The 17,629-nt window shown below is 47.6% G+C and overlaps 1 long non-coding RNA gene across 1 annotated transcript; it reads left to right on the top strand.

The window, feature by feature from the left end:
- The first annotated feature begins 10,997 nt into the window (after positions 1-10,997).
- Positions 10,998-14,140, top strand: LOC148054677 (uncharacterized). The gene is made up of 3 exons (XR_015706242.1): positions 10,998-11,817; positions 12,951-13,068; positions 14,068-14,140. It is a non-coding gene; the product is annotated as an uncharacterized LOC148054677 (long non-coding RNA).
- The last annotated feature ends 3,489 nt before the right edge of the window (positions 14,141-17,629 follow it).

Genomic DNA, 17,629 nt, shown 5'->3' with positions numbered 1-17,629 from the left:
CCTTGCGTACCCTGATGCAGTGGCATCTGCTGCTGAAAGCGGCACTGCTGAGTATACAGTTAACTTGATCCACTGATATAGTCATTTAGGGATTATTCCTGCCTGGGATAGTGCTGATGTGCCAAAGGGAGACAAGGTGGGGAATGCAGAAGGAGGAAAAGTGAAAGTACATACATCATGGTGCACATGAGAGGAATCATGGCCTGTCCTTCCAGTAAATGGCAGGAAGCTCCTGTATCCTGGAGGCTTTGTAATTAATGGTGGCAATGAACTTTGCTTTGTTTCCTGCTCGCACTGCTGACAGCTCTGTTGTTCTATGTCAAGTCTGCCTGTCCCCGTGACACCCTGTCCTTGCTCTGTCCCCACTGGGTTTAGGTCGAGAGAATCAGGGATATTACAGCTGCTGAAGTTAGACCCCACCACGCCATGACACTAACAGCGAGGAAGTCCGTGCTGAGCTGAATAAATATAATAAATAATTATATAAATAATTATAAAATTATTTATAAATTAAAAAAAATAATAAAATAATAATATAATTTAAAAAATAAATAAAAAACAGCACACGGCAGCGTCGCACCGGGGCTGCAGAGCCAGTGCTTCCAGCAGTGAGCGGTGAGGCAAAGGGCCTTTGTGAGGGGTGGCCCCTGGCACGGCCAGCCCCCTTCCCACCCTGCAGACTGAAGTTGGTGGTGGCTATTTTGAATTGCCCTGCTGCTGCCTGGCACTTCTCCAGGCGACTTAGAGGCGCCCTAGAGGTGCGTGCTCCGACTGGGATGGACAGGGGAAGCTTGGATGATGGACATAGTACTTGAAACTTGGTGGATGGTGGGATAACATTCAGGATGAAACAAAAATTAATAGTTTATTTTGAAACGGTCTTTCTGTATAAGCTGTTGTAATTCAGCAAAAAGGAGTCACAAGTGGCACAGTTGTCCGTGCCATGAGCAGGAGGAACCAAGAGTATGGATGTGTGTAGGATCTCATCAGCTTTCCTAAAGCCTGCTATCTTCAGGCACAATCAATGTCCTTAGAAAATGTCAGAAATGCAGATGACTGCTATGAGTCCCTGAGCTGCCGTATTTAGTGCGCTTTCATGCCTCATCTCTTCTTGCAGGAAGCTGGAGCCTAAAGGTTGCTCTTTTGCAAATTGGTGATCTCATCTTGTCAGCCACAGGTGAGCAGAGATCTGTCGGTGCAGTTAGGAAGTAACGGTGAAGTCATTTAAATGGACTTTTTCCTAAATATATAATATTTTTTAAATAAAAGAAACAAAAAACAAATGGCAGCAAGTTATCTGCCACACACCTTTTTCAATAAGGAAAGTGGTGTACAACAGTTAATTGCTTTGCTCTGCTATCAATACCACTGCATTGGAAAACTGCAGTGATTTTGGAGAGCTGTTTGCCTAGGATTCGTCAGCTCTCATAGATCTGCATCCTGTGCTTTGCATAAACACAAAGCTGGGCATTACTTCTACGAGTAATAACAGGAATTCTGGTTTAAGCTGTTGATTTTATAAATAAATGGGATTATATAGAGATCTTTTTCAATTTGTGGACTTGCTGCCTGGCTATGGCACCCAGTGGGTGCTGTGCACGGGCAGCCTGCACCCTGCAATCACCCTCCCCTTGCTGCCTCCAAGCTGCGGGCCCATGAGGATGGGAACGGACAGAATAACAGCCATTGCCTGCTATGAACCTGCCTTGGTCCTTACAACATTGCGTAAATTTGCTCCAGGGCTTCACCAGCTTGTGGGGCGGGGGTTGCATGTGCGGCCTTTGGGCAGGACAGGGGCTGGGAGATGGAGGGTTTGGGAAAAGTTTTGCTTAGAGAAAATGCTCTGTGGAATGATGCCTTTCTACAAACCATCTTCCCTCGTTCTTCCCCGCCATGACAGAAGAAACGATCCAGCATGTGGGAGAAAGCTGTTTCCAGCAAAGTAGGCTTCGGGGTGTGATTGCCAGCCTCCTCAGGGGCAGCAGAAGGTAAGTGAGAACCTGCTGAGGGGCAAGCTGGTCATTGAAAAAGGGACTTTTTTTGGTCTGAAAAAGAGGAAACAAGGCAGAGAGGACAGATGCAAACATGCGGAGTTTGGAAGAAAAGGAGATTTTTCCAATAAGTAAAAACTATTTCTGGCTGCAGAGATAGTTCATACAACCTTCAGCAATTAGGGGCCTGGTATTATATTGAGAAGATCAGGCAGGGGGCTGGTGTGCGCAGCTGCGACGGTGCGCTGTGGTGTGGGACGGCTGAGGTGTAGCTGCTGTTGGCTTCGTAGGTGTGGGGGTACCAGATCTGAAGCCAAAGCACTCCTTGTGGAGCCCGCGCTATTTCAGGGTCAGTCTCTGCAACTCTCAGTTTGTGTCACTGCCAAAAGGAGCAGTCCCACCTCCAGGTGTGTGTCGCTGCTGTTTTCCCTATGCCAGCACCAGTGACGGGACTGGGGTGGGGAGGATCAGATGCAGAGCATTCACCTACTTGAAAAGTGACGTAGCCAAAACCCAAACCTAAAATATGGTGTTCAGCAAGAACAGTACCCTGTTCTGCTTGTGCCAACACTGATAAAGGGGGGGGCGGGAGGGGGGGGGGCTGCAGTATAGATTTTGATTGGCATAAGATGATACTGAGCCTCTAGCCCAAGCAGGGCTTTGAATGGTAAAAGATTTGGCAGTATTTTTGGTCAGTGAGGCGCTGAGAGCAGAAACCACTAGTAGAAGTGAAAAGCAACTTAATCTGTGAATACTTCTTCATGGGAGTTTTGTTCGGTATTACAAATGTGCTAAAATGTCTTCCAGACCTGAACCTCCTGCTACCTCTGGAGTACCTGGGTGCCTCCAAAGTACTGAGCACAAAGCATTCCTCAGCACCCTTTTAGAGGAGAAATGCTTGCAAACCGGCAACAACACGTCCAATTGTTAGCAGGCACTAAGCGTGGATCTGATCTTTCACTTATTTTCTTTTCCCTGAAAAAAGTGTTTGAAGAGGTCCCTACCCTGTTGAGAAAGGGTTAAATGACTTCTGACTCAGAGGCATGGGACTGACAGTTTCAGAGTCGCAGAGATGGTGGTGGAAAAGCTCTGACCTAAGGAAGGCTATGAGTAGCCAAACTGATTTCTGTGGCGTTTGCTGCCTTCCCTGCCAGCCAGGCTGGTGCCAGGCACGCAGGTGTCGGGGTGGGCTTGTCCTGGAGCCTCCATGGTTCACTGAGCTCCTCCTGCCCACGGGCAGGGAGTAAGGCTGCCCTCAACATGAGATTAAATGATCAGTTGGTATCTTGACTAATTATTTCTCCACCTTTTGAATATGTTTCCTGTTAGGTGGGTGTGCAGGAATACTTCATCCGCGCCGGCACGGGGAGGTTTTCTGGGAGCGTGGCAGCTGCAGGAGACCAGAGGGAGAGGGCTCTGCTGAGAGGCCAGCTGCCTCTGCAGGAGTCCCCAGATGCAAAACTGTTAGCTCAAGTGATCTTTGCAATGTAATGCATTTCTAATTGGTTTTCTTGTGGTGCTCTTAGGACTTCACAGTGTCCCTGGTTTTAATGTTGTTGGTTACATATTCATGGACCTGTTCCAGGCTTTTTATTGAAAAAACACCTCAGCAAGTTTTCAGGCTTTCTTTTAATTTACTGGTGCCAAATTTGACTTTTCAGCATTTTTAAGAATCCTTTTTAGCAATTTTGACAGAATTTATTACAGGATGATTAAACTGTAGAAACTTAATGCTTGATTGAACATGCTGAATGGCATGTTATTTTCCAAAACATTTAAACTCCTAAAAATCAGCCTGAGCCCCATAACCTGGCACTGCCACTGTATAGGTGCCAGGTGAAGAAAACACAGATATTGTTCTTGGCATGACATGGTCAAGAACTGCATTATTTAACAAGACTGGTTTTGGGTCGAGGGAATAAAGATCCTGAATCAATGTGTAGCTGTGGTAATGATGGGGGGCTGAGGGCTTGGGGGGAGGGCAGGAGTCCTCAGCTAGGGGCTGCAGGAGACAGGTCTGTAGGAATCAGACTTTCACTGCTCAGCGAACAACTTTTTCTAATTGTTCCTGTTCTTTTGCAGTCCTGTTTCTTTTGATGAAGCCTATTGTCTGGCATGTTGAGTCCTGGACACTATTTCCCAAAACAACTCAAACCGTCTTTCCAAGATTAGTTTTACATCTAGCCTACAAATAGGAGCAATAGGAAAGGCTGAGCTGGTTGTTATCCATCTGTTCTTAATAAGCTTAGAATTTCCTTCCAGATGCTTTGCTGCAATGTCAGAGGACCCATTAATCGGTGTGCCAGTGCTCAACCTGTAAATTCTGGGGGAGTGTCTACACATGATATCCCCACCACTGGAGGAAGCTGTGTCTTTATCCATTCCCAAAGAGAAGCTTTATTTCACTGTGTGTTCTCTGAATCATTTTTCTTGGGCTGTATCTTCAGCTTTGGTCTCCTTATTTTTTTTTTTTTTTCCAGAATGGTTTTCCCTTTACTAAGTCCAAAGGAGATGTTAGAAGTCGCATCGGTCTCTGCTTTCTTTAACACCTTGTACACTACACTCTTTCATTCTTGCTTCTTGGAGACTCTTTCTGACGGCATTTTGCAGATGGTCCCTTGCATCTTCCAGTTTGTTTTCCTTTTGAAAGTTCCTGCAGGTTTATGATTTTTTTACCTATACTCTGCAACATCCGCCTGAAGCTGTGATCTGTTCTTCTGTTCTGAAGGCCAGCTGGCCTTCATTTTGCCTCTCAGCTCGAGCAGGTTCTTCTAAGAGTCTTCTCCACATCCTTTTTCCTCTTGGTTCGTCATACAATCTGACCCTTATTAATGATTAAACAACCTTTCCCTTCACAGAACTCACTTGACTGAAAGTCCTCACATCCATCATCATGTCTTAAAAAATGCCTCCCTTTTTTGGATTTTTTTTTGACTGAGCATCTCAAATTCCTTACTAACAGAATGGCCTCTTTACATTTCTTTAGTGTAGTCTGAGATGTGATTAGTTTCAGTGCATGAAACTGTAGGCTACTAACCAAACCTAAACTTTGTGACAGCGCTATCAAAAATACATTTTTCCCACCAGGACCTCCTCCAGCTGCTGCTATTTCTGTATAGTCTGAGTAACTCCATGATGTGTCCTGCTCACCAGCTTTTCTTTTCCTTCCCAGATCAAGATTTGGATTTGTTTTCTTTTTTTCCCCTCTCAACTTCTAGTTCTACTTGCTCCTGTTAACATGTGGTGTCTAGGCAGTTTCCTGAATCTGAAACGTAACTAACAGGACTCGAAAGGAAAGCAAAAGCTTCATTACGTAGCAGCTGGGAAGGCCATTTGCAGGACTCCTCTCTGTTTAAATGCTGTCCATGGAGATAAGGCTGAACAGAATCCTCTAACGACTCTGAGTTCGGGAGGGTTGTGAAAGCTGTTGCTCACCACAGGAAGCAGCCCACTGCAGTGGGCAGCGTGAGGGACATGGGCTTGGGAGCCAGGAGATCTGTGCCCACATCTGCTGAGGTTTTATTGGGGAACCCAGGGAAATTCAGACGTATTGACTTCTACAGGTGAAACATCAATAACGACCAAATAATACTATTGCTACCTAACCGGGGTCAGGCATCTGCTCAGTGCATGTACCATGGGCTGGCACACTCAGAGGGCAGAAAATGGCACATCTGGGTTCAAGCACAGGCAAAAAAGAAAAACAAAATTCTTCTAAGACTTGTTCTCTTCCCTGAGGATTTGGAAACCAGACAATTTTCTGGGCTGTGAAATGATGACAACAGTCCAGGAATTCCTGCTGAGTTTGGGTTTCCCTTTCAAGACTACTGTTAAGCAACCTGCCAGAAGCTGATCATTTTCCTTTCCTTTCCTTTCCTTTCCTTTCCTTTCCTTTCCTTTCCTTTCCTTTCCTTTCCTTTCCTTTCCTCTCCTCTCCTCTCCTCTCCTCTCCTCTCCTCTCCTCTCCTCTCCTCTCCTCTCCTCTCCTCTCCTCTCCTCTCCTCTCCTCTCCTCTCCTCTCCTCTCCTCTCCTCTCCTCTCCTCTCCTCTCCTCTCCTCTCCTCTCCTCTCCTCTTTTTTCTTTTTCCCCCCCTTTCATCTTTTTTGAGACAGTTCTGCACTTTTGATCATTCCTGATGCTCACTCATTTGGCGGCATGGAACCCCACTGGTACTACCTGGACGATTCCCTGCAGTGGATCGAGTACGGGAAGCAAGTAAACTCCACTGCACCCCTGACACCCAGCTCCAAGTCCCAGTCACTCATGGAGAAGTCCTGCTTTGAATGTCCGGGTTTTTGCGAGGACTGCCTGTCAGGTGGCACACAGGCTTTCTGCATAGTCCCGTAGTGCTGGCCAGCCCTTGGAGTGTCACTGATACTCTCAGGGGAGCTTCTGAATGCCACCTCGAAGCACAGCAGTAGTCTGTCCTAGGAGCAGCTAAAATCTTTGTCAAGGCTGTTTTTTTGCCTGTACACATGCACACACATATATTACATACCCATTATCCAAATTTTGGGGGAGGGCAGGGAATATCATGACCCACTGAAAAGCTGAAAAAGTTGTATTCAGAAAGCTGCTTCTCTAAAGTACAGTGCAGCACTACTTTGACTATTAACTACTTTGGTTTTGATGTTATGCTAAACCTTTACACAGATCCTATAAAGAGCATAAAAAGCCAGTTGCCTATAACAGACACCATCACTACCTTCGTTTCTGTAGCCTTCAACCTAGTCTGCAGCCTTGGTGACACCTGCCCAGGTGGAGAAGGTGTTCCAGGCAGATCAGGAAGGCACTCTGAAATTTTGAGTTCATTCTCAGAAATATGAGATAAACTTGAAAGGAAGAATACTTACTTGTTTAGAATTTATTTAATACATGTGATGTGCTGCTAACTCTGTAGGGCAGCTTCTCTCCTGAATATGCCTCAGGTAGCCCCATGACCAGCAGAAGTGTCTGTCCTAGCCAGGGGGAACATACATCTTTAAAAGCACTTGCTAGAAGATTAATTGTGTAAATTGGAGAAGTAGAGGAGATGCTGTTTGTGTCTGACAGAGCATGAAATTGGGAAATATATAAAATTTCCCATTCTTTTGTCTGATTTTGTGATTTAATTGCTGGAGCTATTGGAGACCCATGCTGTTAAAGGATTAAAAAAATAGTCATGGTATTAAACACACACAAAAAAAAGTATTAGGAGGATGGTTTGAGACTAACACGTAGGTCGTGGTGCATGTGGCACCACGAGCAATGGAGGAGTTGTGAAAGAGGAAGCACTAAGGAGGAGACCTGGATTTGCTGAGGCTGTGTAGGAGGAGAGCTGCGTGAGAGACAGCCTGTGGGTCTCCATCACCCTAGGGTGGCTGCTTGACTGTGGGGCTGTTTGCTGAGAAGGACATTGTTTGGGTGACTGATATTTGTGAGCAAAAAGGATGGGGTGATATTCAAAGAAGAAAAAGAGAAGACCTAAATCATGTATAGGTACTATATGAAGTGCCCACATCCATTTTTGAGGGGTGGGCTTGTGATAGCTCGAAACTGGCGATGTGATGGGATCAAAAGAGGAGCCTTCCAGGTGGACAAGAGGACACATGTCTGCACTGCTCATGCTGCCAGTTCAGGCAGGAGCTGCACTAGACAAAATGACCTCACGCTGTGGGAATAACACAGAGAAGGCATTGCATGGCTATGTTAGCAGTTTTTCATATGCCCTTCTATATGAGTGGCTGAACGGGGACATGCCAAAGCGTGCTAGCCTGGCTCCTGCCTTCAGCAGCGGCAGGCACTGGATCCCTGGCAAAGAGGAGGAGAAGCAGCAGATAGTGATACATCCCTCACTGCCAGCGACGTGCAACTCAAGGACTTCCTAAGCCTGAGGTAACATATTTGTATTTAATGGCCCTCATTGGATTTCTCTTCTTCTGTGGATTTGTTCAGTCTTTCTTGAACTGCTGCAGACTTCTGGCATCTGCATTGTGTTGCAGCAGTGGGATCTGCGGTAGAGCTATGCATTTCTCGAATAGCTGCTCTATTTCTGCCTGCCTTTATGGTTTTTTTTCAAGACATGGTTCAGAGAATCTGAGCATGCAGATGACAAGAAAAATCTGCCGTTGGCCAAACGATGAGTCTGGTGGAGGCAGGAGCCAGCTGGAGGAGAGGTGTGGGGTGCTCAGTTCACATGTGCCATGTCGCTAGCTGGCAGTACCCATCCAGCTTTCCAGGTCTGCTGGGGAGACGACTGTGGGGGCTGGAGAAGTGAGGCCCCCAGGACCATCCTTGCTGCCCCAGTGTTGAACAGCATTGGTCTGTCAGGTGGGGGCAGCAGGTCTGGCCTGGCTTCCAGCCCTGTGGGAGAACTTGATGGCCACCGCAGGCCCTGGACACAGCACTGGGATTGCCCCTGGTGTGCTGTGCACTAGCAGCAGGCAGGGGATTGCGGGGTGCTGAGGCATGTGTTGCACCTTATCTTGGCCACTCCATCTGTCACGAGGTGACAGGACTCAGATGTCCAGCCACACGTCACGCTGTTTGCCATCTCTCCCCTCCTTCATCGTCAGTACCGTGAAGAACAACACCGCTTTCTGGGCCTCTTAAGGTAAGGGGTGGCAAAACTGGAGGTGTCCTCTCACACACGACCTGCCCGGACTGGTGGTGGGAAGGCACTGCAATAGCTGCACTGGCAGGAGGAGGTGGACATAGAGAATGGAAGGGGTTAAAATGGCGTTATTGATTTCCACAGCTACCAGGCACTGATTTGCTTTTTCCTTCCAGCTCCACGTCTTTCCTCTCGGTGTGTCACATGCCCGTGCTTGCCCGTGGTCAGTAGGGTAAACCACTGGTACTGGCTGGATGACTCCAACCAGTGGCAGGGATACGGAGAGGCAGTAAGCACCTCTCCCCTCCCTGCCCGTGTGCCGACCGCCCCTCAGGGGCTGCCTTTTCTTTTGCCCTTCACAAGCAGTGCCTTTTACACACCTCTCAGGTTTTGCCTCAGTGGATCCCCATGGTGCACGTGCATTTTGATGTATTCAGCAGTCTCTCATAACTTTACTTATAATACTCAGGACCCTGTGAGGTTGAGGTCTGAAAGCTGTTTATTTTCTTGGCCAAACCAGAGCCTTCAAAATTGCTTTAATCTAAACAATTTTTATGCTGTGTGTGCATCTGTGAGGAGAGTGCTCTTTTCTTTTGGAAATCCTAATAACTCACTGCAGAAGACAGTGCCAGAAAGCTATCCCACGCACTGACAAGGAACAATAGCAAAACATGACCTTTTCAAGAGCCGTGGTGATGTTCTCCAATCCTACATGGAAGGGCTGAGGAGAAGGCAGTGAGCACCACAGCCTGCAGAGATGGACAGGGCTCTGGGGATATGCTACCCTGCCAGACCTCGTCCGTGCATGTGGTGATGAGGGAGCAGTGGCTGGGAGCAAGTGGGGGCAGAGTCCAGCAAACAGCTTCTGGTGGGAGGTGGGGTAGGGCTGGGGTGGGCCTCTGCACCGGGAAACTCCAAGTCGTGGGAGTCCAGGCTGCTATTGGATGTCTCTTTTGCCTCTTCTCTGTCAGACTAAACAAGCCCAGTTCTCTCAAACTCTCCTCATAAGTCACTTGCCCTGGCCAGTAATAATCTTGGCAGCTCTCTGCAGCACCCCCTCCAATTTCTCCTCTTAAATTACGGAGGTCCAAAACTGTGCCCATCATTCCAGGTGTGGCCTCACTGGGGCTGAGTAAAGGAAGATACTAATTTCGTTTAATTTGCTGTCCTAATGGCACCCATTATGCAGTTTTGCTGTATTCCTGATGCAAATACACTGACTCCTGCTCAGCCTTGTGTCCACAACAACCCCTAGGCCTTTTTCAGCATCTTCCATGGACATTAGTTGAATTCTGCCTGCTGTGGTCATGCCAAAGCTCAATTATTTGATAGCCACCTTTTGGTCCTTTTCAGCTTTTGAGCAGAGTTTTTCATGGCAGCAAAGTCCTTCATAAAACCTGCCAATAGGAAAAGTTTATGCTGAAATGTAAGGTCACTGAATGGGAGGCATCTGATGGGCTGTGGGGACTGGATCTGGTGGCTTTCTCCCCCTGTTACACGGAAACCTGGGGATGATCCAATGGTCAGAGCATCCATGCAGGGTGTGGGCTTGGTTCCTGAACTTGGTTCTTTTGAACTTAGCACCTGCTAGCTTTACTTAATAAAAGTGACGCAGATATTCTCCCAGTGCTTTCTTGGTATTAGCAAATACAATGCTGCTCTCCAGGCCCTTTAAGCCAAAACTTCCTTCTGATGGATATTCCTCCTCCTTTTTCTAGTGTCCCAGCCACTGTGCTGCCACTGTAACCTCTACACAGGTGGAGAAGGCATTTCAGGCTGACCAGAAAGGCACTCTCTAGTTTCAAGCAGGTCCTTGGCAGTATGAGATCAACTTCAAAGGTGAAATATCTGTTTGCTTGATGTCTAATGCAGGTGGGATGCGACTGGCACTGCAATGAAGTGTGTCCTGGGAGAAGGCTTGCAGGCAGGGGCACAAGAGGGGTGGGAAGCATTTTGTGGACCGTAAGCAGTTAGCGCTGTAGCAGCATGAAGGAGAGGATGGGAAGAAGGGGATTCCCCCACTGGGCAGGCTCAAGGACATGTGCAGATGTTGGTGCAAGGAAGGGTACAGCCCCAGCCTATGCAGAGCGAGCGGGACGGGGTGGGAGCTGAGGGTGGATTTGGGAGCCCCTGTGCATGACTGCACCGTGTGATGGGGTGCAGGACCCATGCTGTGCCAGGCTTCTTGATCTTTTAGTCAGGATAACTCCAAGAAAAAAAGTGCTCCTTGAAACGGAGCAGAACCAGGTGACAGTCTGTTCTTCAGCTGTCAGATAAGTTGTCAGACGTGTGCAGAGTCGTTGCAATTGACAGTGACAATGAAAATGGCACAGAATAAAGGGTGGGTGGAATTAGGAGTCCCCCAAAAAGAAGGTTATCCAAACTTTCATGCTTTGCTGCCCGTGCCAGGTGGAGGAGGTGTTGAAGGCACGCTGCAAGACCGCTCCTTTTCTCGCAGCTGAGATACCCCGACGCCAAAATCGGTGCTTCTCATTCCGCCTGCCTTCACGTCTTCTTTCGAGCCGTGCTCCGGAGGAACCTGCGGAGGCAGGCGAGGAGGCAGGGCTGCCGGTGGCCGGCGGCGGGCTGCGCCGGGCTGCCGCAGCCTTCTGCTGCCGGGTCCCTAGGTGGCGGTGCCCGCCCGGCTCCGGGGCCCTGCCGGGAGCCCCCGCTGGCCGGGCAGCCCGGCAAGAGCCAGCCTGGCTCCGGACCCCCGCTGCGGGGGGCTGCTCTAGGGGAGGGCGGTGTAGGGGCATGCAAGGTTGGGGTATGGTGAGAGGACGGTGGGAGAGCTGAGGGTGGTCGTGATGAGGTGCGGGGCTGAGGGAGAGCTGGGCGGTATCGCACAGGTCCAGCCTTAGCCGTCAGCAGCCCGTAGGATCTGCTGGGTCCTGTTCTTCATCAGCATCTGCACCACAACCAGGTCTGTCGTCGTCGTCGCGCCCCTGCAAAGTCACGGTTTAATCGCAGCTGCTGACCACTAAGTGCAGATCAGTGCAGATTTTGACCCACAGGAGGAAGAGCTGTAAGAGACTGGGAGTGCAGAGCACACTGAAGGGCTGCAGACACTGCAAATGCTTTCGGGACTGCCAGAAACTGACCTGCCTTTTTTTTTGCCCATGGTCATCTTTCTGCACTATCTGCCAACAACTGACACCCGCTCCGTGGGCAGGGTGGAAAGCTGCTGGTAATGGCTGGATGGGCACAACCATTGGGTTGAATATGGGAAGCAGGTGAGCATCTCCGTTTCGTGCCCAGCACCCTGTGCCACTCACTCCCTTCCTGCTGGCTCCTTCCCCCATAGTGTAGGAAAGGCCGGAGCATGCCAGGACAAGAGGCGCATCTAGCTCTGGAGACCATCTCCATCGCTGGATGACAGAGATGCCCAAAGGAAATTATACAAGGCAAGCATGTAGCGATACTTTCCCAAAATGCTCTCCCTGCCTCCAGCAGTTTTTGGCTTGGGGATCTCCTGCATCAGAGTTGGTATCCGTATCTGTAATAATCCTGGATATGTTCTTCTTTCAGTAATTATTCCATCACTTTTTAAATCTGTAGAAACTTTTAGCATCCACAACATCCTGTGGCAAGCTGAACTGAATGTTGCTTGAAGTAGGCTCCCCTTTTCCTTGCCTTGAACTTAGCACCTGCTAGCTTTACTTAATAAAAGTGACGCAGATATTCTCCCAGTGCTTTCTTGATCACCTCACACATTTCTGTCATTTTTGCTGATTTTCCTCAATGCTCCCAGGAAATCCGGCCCTGAAAACAGACTGTTTTTACAGGTGCCTGGGGAATTTGTTGAAAACTCATTTTAATTTGAAAGTTCTGTGTATGTGAGAAGGGTTCACTTTCTGCATACTTCTCCTGAAAAACAAATCCCTGAAAACTACCTGCTTTTCCCATCAAAGCCCCTGGGAGGCATCCCCATCTACAAGCTCTCTTGGAAATAACTGCAGAGCCTGGACTCGCAGCTTCTTCTTCCAGGGAGCCTCTATTCCTTCCCCTCAGGGCAGTCAGAGGAGGGTGAAGCGCTGCGGGGAGCGAGGTGAGTGGCACCACGCCAGGGCGGTGAAGGGAGGCGACAGGCACAGGTGATCAGGCTGCACTGCAGCCACCAGTGGTCCTCAGTGGGGGACACAGACAGAAGAGATGGACAGGAGAAAGCCCCTCCGATCTGCAGTGGTGCAGGGACTGGCAAAGACAGCAGAGAGACCCTGCTGTAGCTCAGAGATGAGTCCATGACCTGACTGGTTTAAGTCACTGGCTTTTCCCCATGACTTGTATAGGCGCTAAATCCAACCCTGCAAAGCATGCGACACCACTGTGGCCCAAAGCCCATTGCTAACGTTCCTCTCCTTTGTAGCAGCCACAACAAGGTGCTGGCCCTACAACTTCTGCAGATGTGGAGCCATGGTTTCAAACTCATCAGTGTACTTTTGAATTTCAAGTTGGTTCACAGAAATATGAGATAGATTTCAAAGGTAAAAGATCTGCGTGCTTACCTCTTGCCACACTTACAGGGGAACTAACTGTCATGCAGCTTCTTTTCCAAAATGTCATTGAAAATCCTTTTCTACTTGGATGAGAGAGCAATGAGGGAACATTTCATGGAGCACAAGCAGCTTTTCTTAGCACAGTGAGAAGGGGAAGGCGAAGGAAGGGAAACATAAAATAGGGAAAATGGAAGCGGTTTTTGCAGACTAATCGAAACTGGGGGTGGCTCTGGTCTGAACAGAGAGACATTTTAGAGTAGTGTCTCTGTCTCCTTGATGTTACACCATGCTGAGCTAAGGCTGTAAATATGGGAACCTTTTTTATGTATCTACAATTGGGAAATCAAGGGCTGAAATAAGGATGCAGTATGTTGAAGGGAATGATGGTGACTAATTCATCCCAGATATGTTGTCCCTCTTGTGCATACACAGCGCAGGTGGTTGTTGCATGCATGTAATCTGACTTCCTATATGAATACAGTTTACCATGGTGCACAGTGAGCGTGACATGCTGGTGACTCTGCTTTTCCTTGGGTGTGAATGTGCCATACAGCTAGGGCTTTTCCAAGCAGAACCTCCCCCCTGCCAAACTGCTGTGGCCGTTGCCTTGGGGGAGAGGAATAGGGAAGAAGAAAGGTCAGGGCACCACAGCTTAAGCTAATTGTGAGCTGTATTTGAGTTTCTATGGTGTATATGCATTCTGTGCAGAATCTATGTGAAGGGAAGAAAACATGAAATTGGGTAATGGTGATAATCAGCTCTTCAGTCAGCGGCTACAGCATGAAACATCTGGACAGATCCCTTCTTACTGACAGCAAAATGCCTGAAGCAGAAATGGCAGGGAGCAGAGGAGGGGCTGGGGGCAGGAGAAGCATGAGCGAGGCTAATCCCACTGTGTTGCACAATGACATTTGCTCTCCTGGGCAGCACTCCCAGATGGCAAAAACCTCCATTCTCATTTGTGGTGCATTTGTCTTCTCTTTCAAGAAATGGTCCAGAGAAATCTGAATCCTCAGACTGTGATAAAAATCTGCAGAAGTCCTAGAGCTGCAACGAGTGGCAGTAGGAAACAGGACAAGGAAAGGTATGGGATGTTATGCTCATTATTTTCCTGCCTGTGGAAAATAATGCCTGTTTATTGAGTCCTCTCCTGCTTCAGGATGACTCATTTATCTGCTGATGTAGACTTCGTGCAGGTAGGCTGGGCGGTGGGTTTGACAGCGTTGGCAGGCTGTCATTGTGACAGGCATGCTGCAAGGGGGGTGCACCGAGAAGAAATCCCAGTGGCCTGGAGACTGCCAGGGCAGTTTCCCACTTTCTGCTGATGAGAGGTTACCTGGTTGGGGGTGTTCAAATAAATCTGACAGAGAGAGAAAAACTCTACCATAATGGAGTTTCTAGGGTGGTGTTTTATATTCTTCGATCAAGGCTGATACTGGTGACAATGTGAAACAGTAGATCCAACTCAGGCGTGCATAGCCATATAGCCAGGGGAAAACATACTTTTGGTTTGCCACACAGCCTGCTAGTGAGCTGAAAAGCTCAGGGAATAAGGCTGACATCCTGATTTGTGGATGCTGTAGTCTGGAGCAGAAGGAAGAGTGGGACTGGAAGAGCGCAGACCTCAATTAGGGGAAATTTGCGCAGTGTTGTTGGAATAGCGCTGGGCAGAGTCTTGTAACAGGCAGGGGAAATAAGAGAAAAGGCAACAAAATGAATGTTCTGGTTGGAGCAAAAGGCAGATGTTGATAATCTGATGTGGTTTTGGTGAGCTTTTCCTTCTCTGATTCCTCTCCCAATTGCCCTTCCTAATTGCCATGCAATTCAGGAAAAGGATAGTTTTAATAATTTCTTAGGGTCTCAACAGGCATTGTGTGAACTTTCTGTGCCACTGCATTTTTTTTTCGTAGCTTACTGCCGGAAGAGGCCAATATGGCCTGGTGGTGGTAAGGAGAGGTAATGCAGGGATCGTGCTTGAAGAGCTGTTCGTACTTTCTTTAGACAGGACTAGGTCATGCTGTTATTAGGCATGCTTATAAGCATGTAGCCAAGCAAGGAAAGAAAAGGTAACGCTTTGCTGAAAGCATTGTGTGATGCATCTTGCTGCAGAGCATCACTATAACATACTTTCTCTACTTGTAGCTTGCATTAGTAAGAGAGAAGAGTTTATACAGAATATAAAGACAGAAGGTTTTTTGAGGCAGTCCCTGAAACATGACCAGGAGACTGTCTCGTGGAAATCCCTTGAGTTTGTTCATCTTGGTCAAACTTGGTTTAAACAGGCAATCGGATGCTGTTCACATGCGTCATGTTTCCTTCAGACTGGGACCATTCAGCACTGCCTGAAATAGGATACGAGGTGTATAACTGCTCACATCTGCTCACTACTTTGGGAAAAGTTATCATCTGTAATGACTTGTATTGAGCAAATCTAAAATACATGCCTGAGTCCAGGAACTGGTTTTGTTAGTTTTCATCTTGCAAATGTGTCGCTCCAAAATGTACAGCTACAAGAGGGACAGGGACGGCTGTGAGAAGAGCTTTGCAGGGGACACAAGACTGTCCATTCACACCATGGCATTGTACATCTAAATGGCCAGTGCACAGAAATGTTGGTTTATCCATTGTGCTTTTGGTTTGCCCTAGATGACAGCTGCTGATCTGGAGGTTGAGGCCCAGTGCTCCCTATTCACAGGACAGTTTCTCCTTTAAAACTCAGTCACACTCCAGAATTTCAAATCAAAGCCTGCGCATTAGGGGGACCATCAGCTCATTTAGTATTGCTATAACGAGTTTTAGGTCTTGTGTGGTTTTGAAAAATCAGGCAGCATGATTATAAATAAAGCTGCTTTGATGACTCACTACAGTAACATCAGGGCCTGTCTATAAAGATGAGTTAGTGCGCAAGAAAGATAAGCATACATTTCATATAGAACAACTATTTCACCTTCTCTTTTCCAGCTGGACACCTATTCTGAACCCCTCGGTGTCTTTGCATAGCTTCACTTTAGCTTGCTTAGGACTGTAGATGCGCTCTGGGCAGAAGAAATGTGCTCCACAGAGAGCAATGGCTCCTTTGTATTGCGGACAAGCTCTCGGAGTAGGCGTTTAGAGCACACTAGGAGCAGAGTGAGAGTGAGGAAAGGACCATGAATAAGTGAGAGAGGGCTCTGAAAACTCCCAGGCCACGATCGCACCCGCAGTGAGTGGTGGCTAGGTCCTTTGGGAGGGACCAGGGAGGTGTAACCGAAAGTGCTGTAACACGTTGGTCTGTGTTGTGTTAACTTTTTTCCAGCTAGTAGAAGTCAGCCGCGATGACAGCAAATACAGGGAAATCGAGAACCTATTTCAACAGACAATGAAGGATTACAGCATCCGCAGGCTCCAGAGGACTTGGAGCCTAACACTTTGGCAGCATTTCCAGTTGTTTGTATCCGCTTTACTTCATTCCCCCTGTGGCAGCGGAGCCATTCAGATAATGGCTGGGGGCCCATCCCGTCCTCTGAGCGTGTGGGTGGTTCCCCCTTGGCAAAAGGCAAACCACCTCCCTCTCTGCGCAGCCCCGTATCCCAGCCCTCGTGGGCTCAGGCACATTCCTCGGGAGCAGACTGCTCTGATTCTCTGATTTATGGTGGAAAAATAACCAACTCCAAAAAATGGGAGGTGGGATGACAAAAAGGTTGGGGCCCTGTGGAATTAGACCTGGGGTTTATATGAAATTTATGTTTTGATTAGGAAAACCCAGCAACTTAAAAGATTTTTATTATAAAGATGGCTTTTATAAACCTGGGGTTTAGATTTGGGGTACATACAAATCTTGTTTTGTAAGCCTGGCTTTATAGAAGCCATTTTAAAACGATCAGATTCTATGACCTTTTTTAGGAAAAAAACCAACAAACCCAGGCATTATAAGTTCGAGTTGTACATACCCTCCCTGTTGGTAGAACAACATGATTTGGGGAAATGTTTTCTTTACTGTTTGGCTTCTCACAACTACAATGTTATTCAAAATGGAGAAGGCCAGAATTTTATTTTTTCATGAAATCTGAGAGTTTGATTAACCACAGCCAGAGGAGTGGGTGGACTGTTTCCCCAGGATATGGGAGACCTACATTTAATCCTATACTTGAACTGAACCTAAGGCTCCCTGTTTTGGGTGCCTGCCCCATCATTTCACAAAAGGAGCACGGGATAGGGTCACTTGGGCTCAAGTGTATTAACCAGAGATGCCAGTCTGGGTCTGAAGTTTTCCAAGGTGAAAACAGCAACAAAACTGAATGTTCCTGCAAAAAAAGTGGTTCCAGTCAGGATGAGCATTTTCCACAAACTCAGCAAAAACTTTTAGTCAAAACTCTGGTGAAGTGGTCTCTTTGTTTTGTAGGTGTAATGTGTGGTTTCACACATTTCCTTGTGTCAAAGTTGGCTGTGACTGAAGAGAGCATGAGAAATTAGTAGACAGGTTTGATTTCAAGGCCAGTGAGGGGATGGATATAACTGGTTAAATGAATTTTACTCCTGTGATAGAGGAACTGAAAATGTTTCAATACAT

The sequence above is a fragment of the Nipponia nippon genome, unplaced genomic scaffold, assembly GCF_047370975.1.
Source record: "Nipponia nippon isolate SJK-2023a ecotype South Korea unplaced genomic scaffold, ASM4737097v1 scaffold_3, whole genome shotgun sequence".
NCBI lineage: Eukaryota > Metazoa > Chordata > Aves > Pelecaniformes > Threskiornithidae > Nipponia > Nipponia nippon.
The sequence above is the reverse complement of the archived record's forward strand: the minus strand, read 5'-3'. Positions and strand labels throughout refer to the sequence as shown.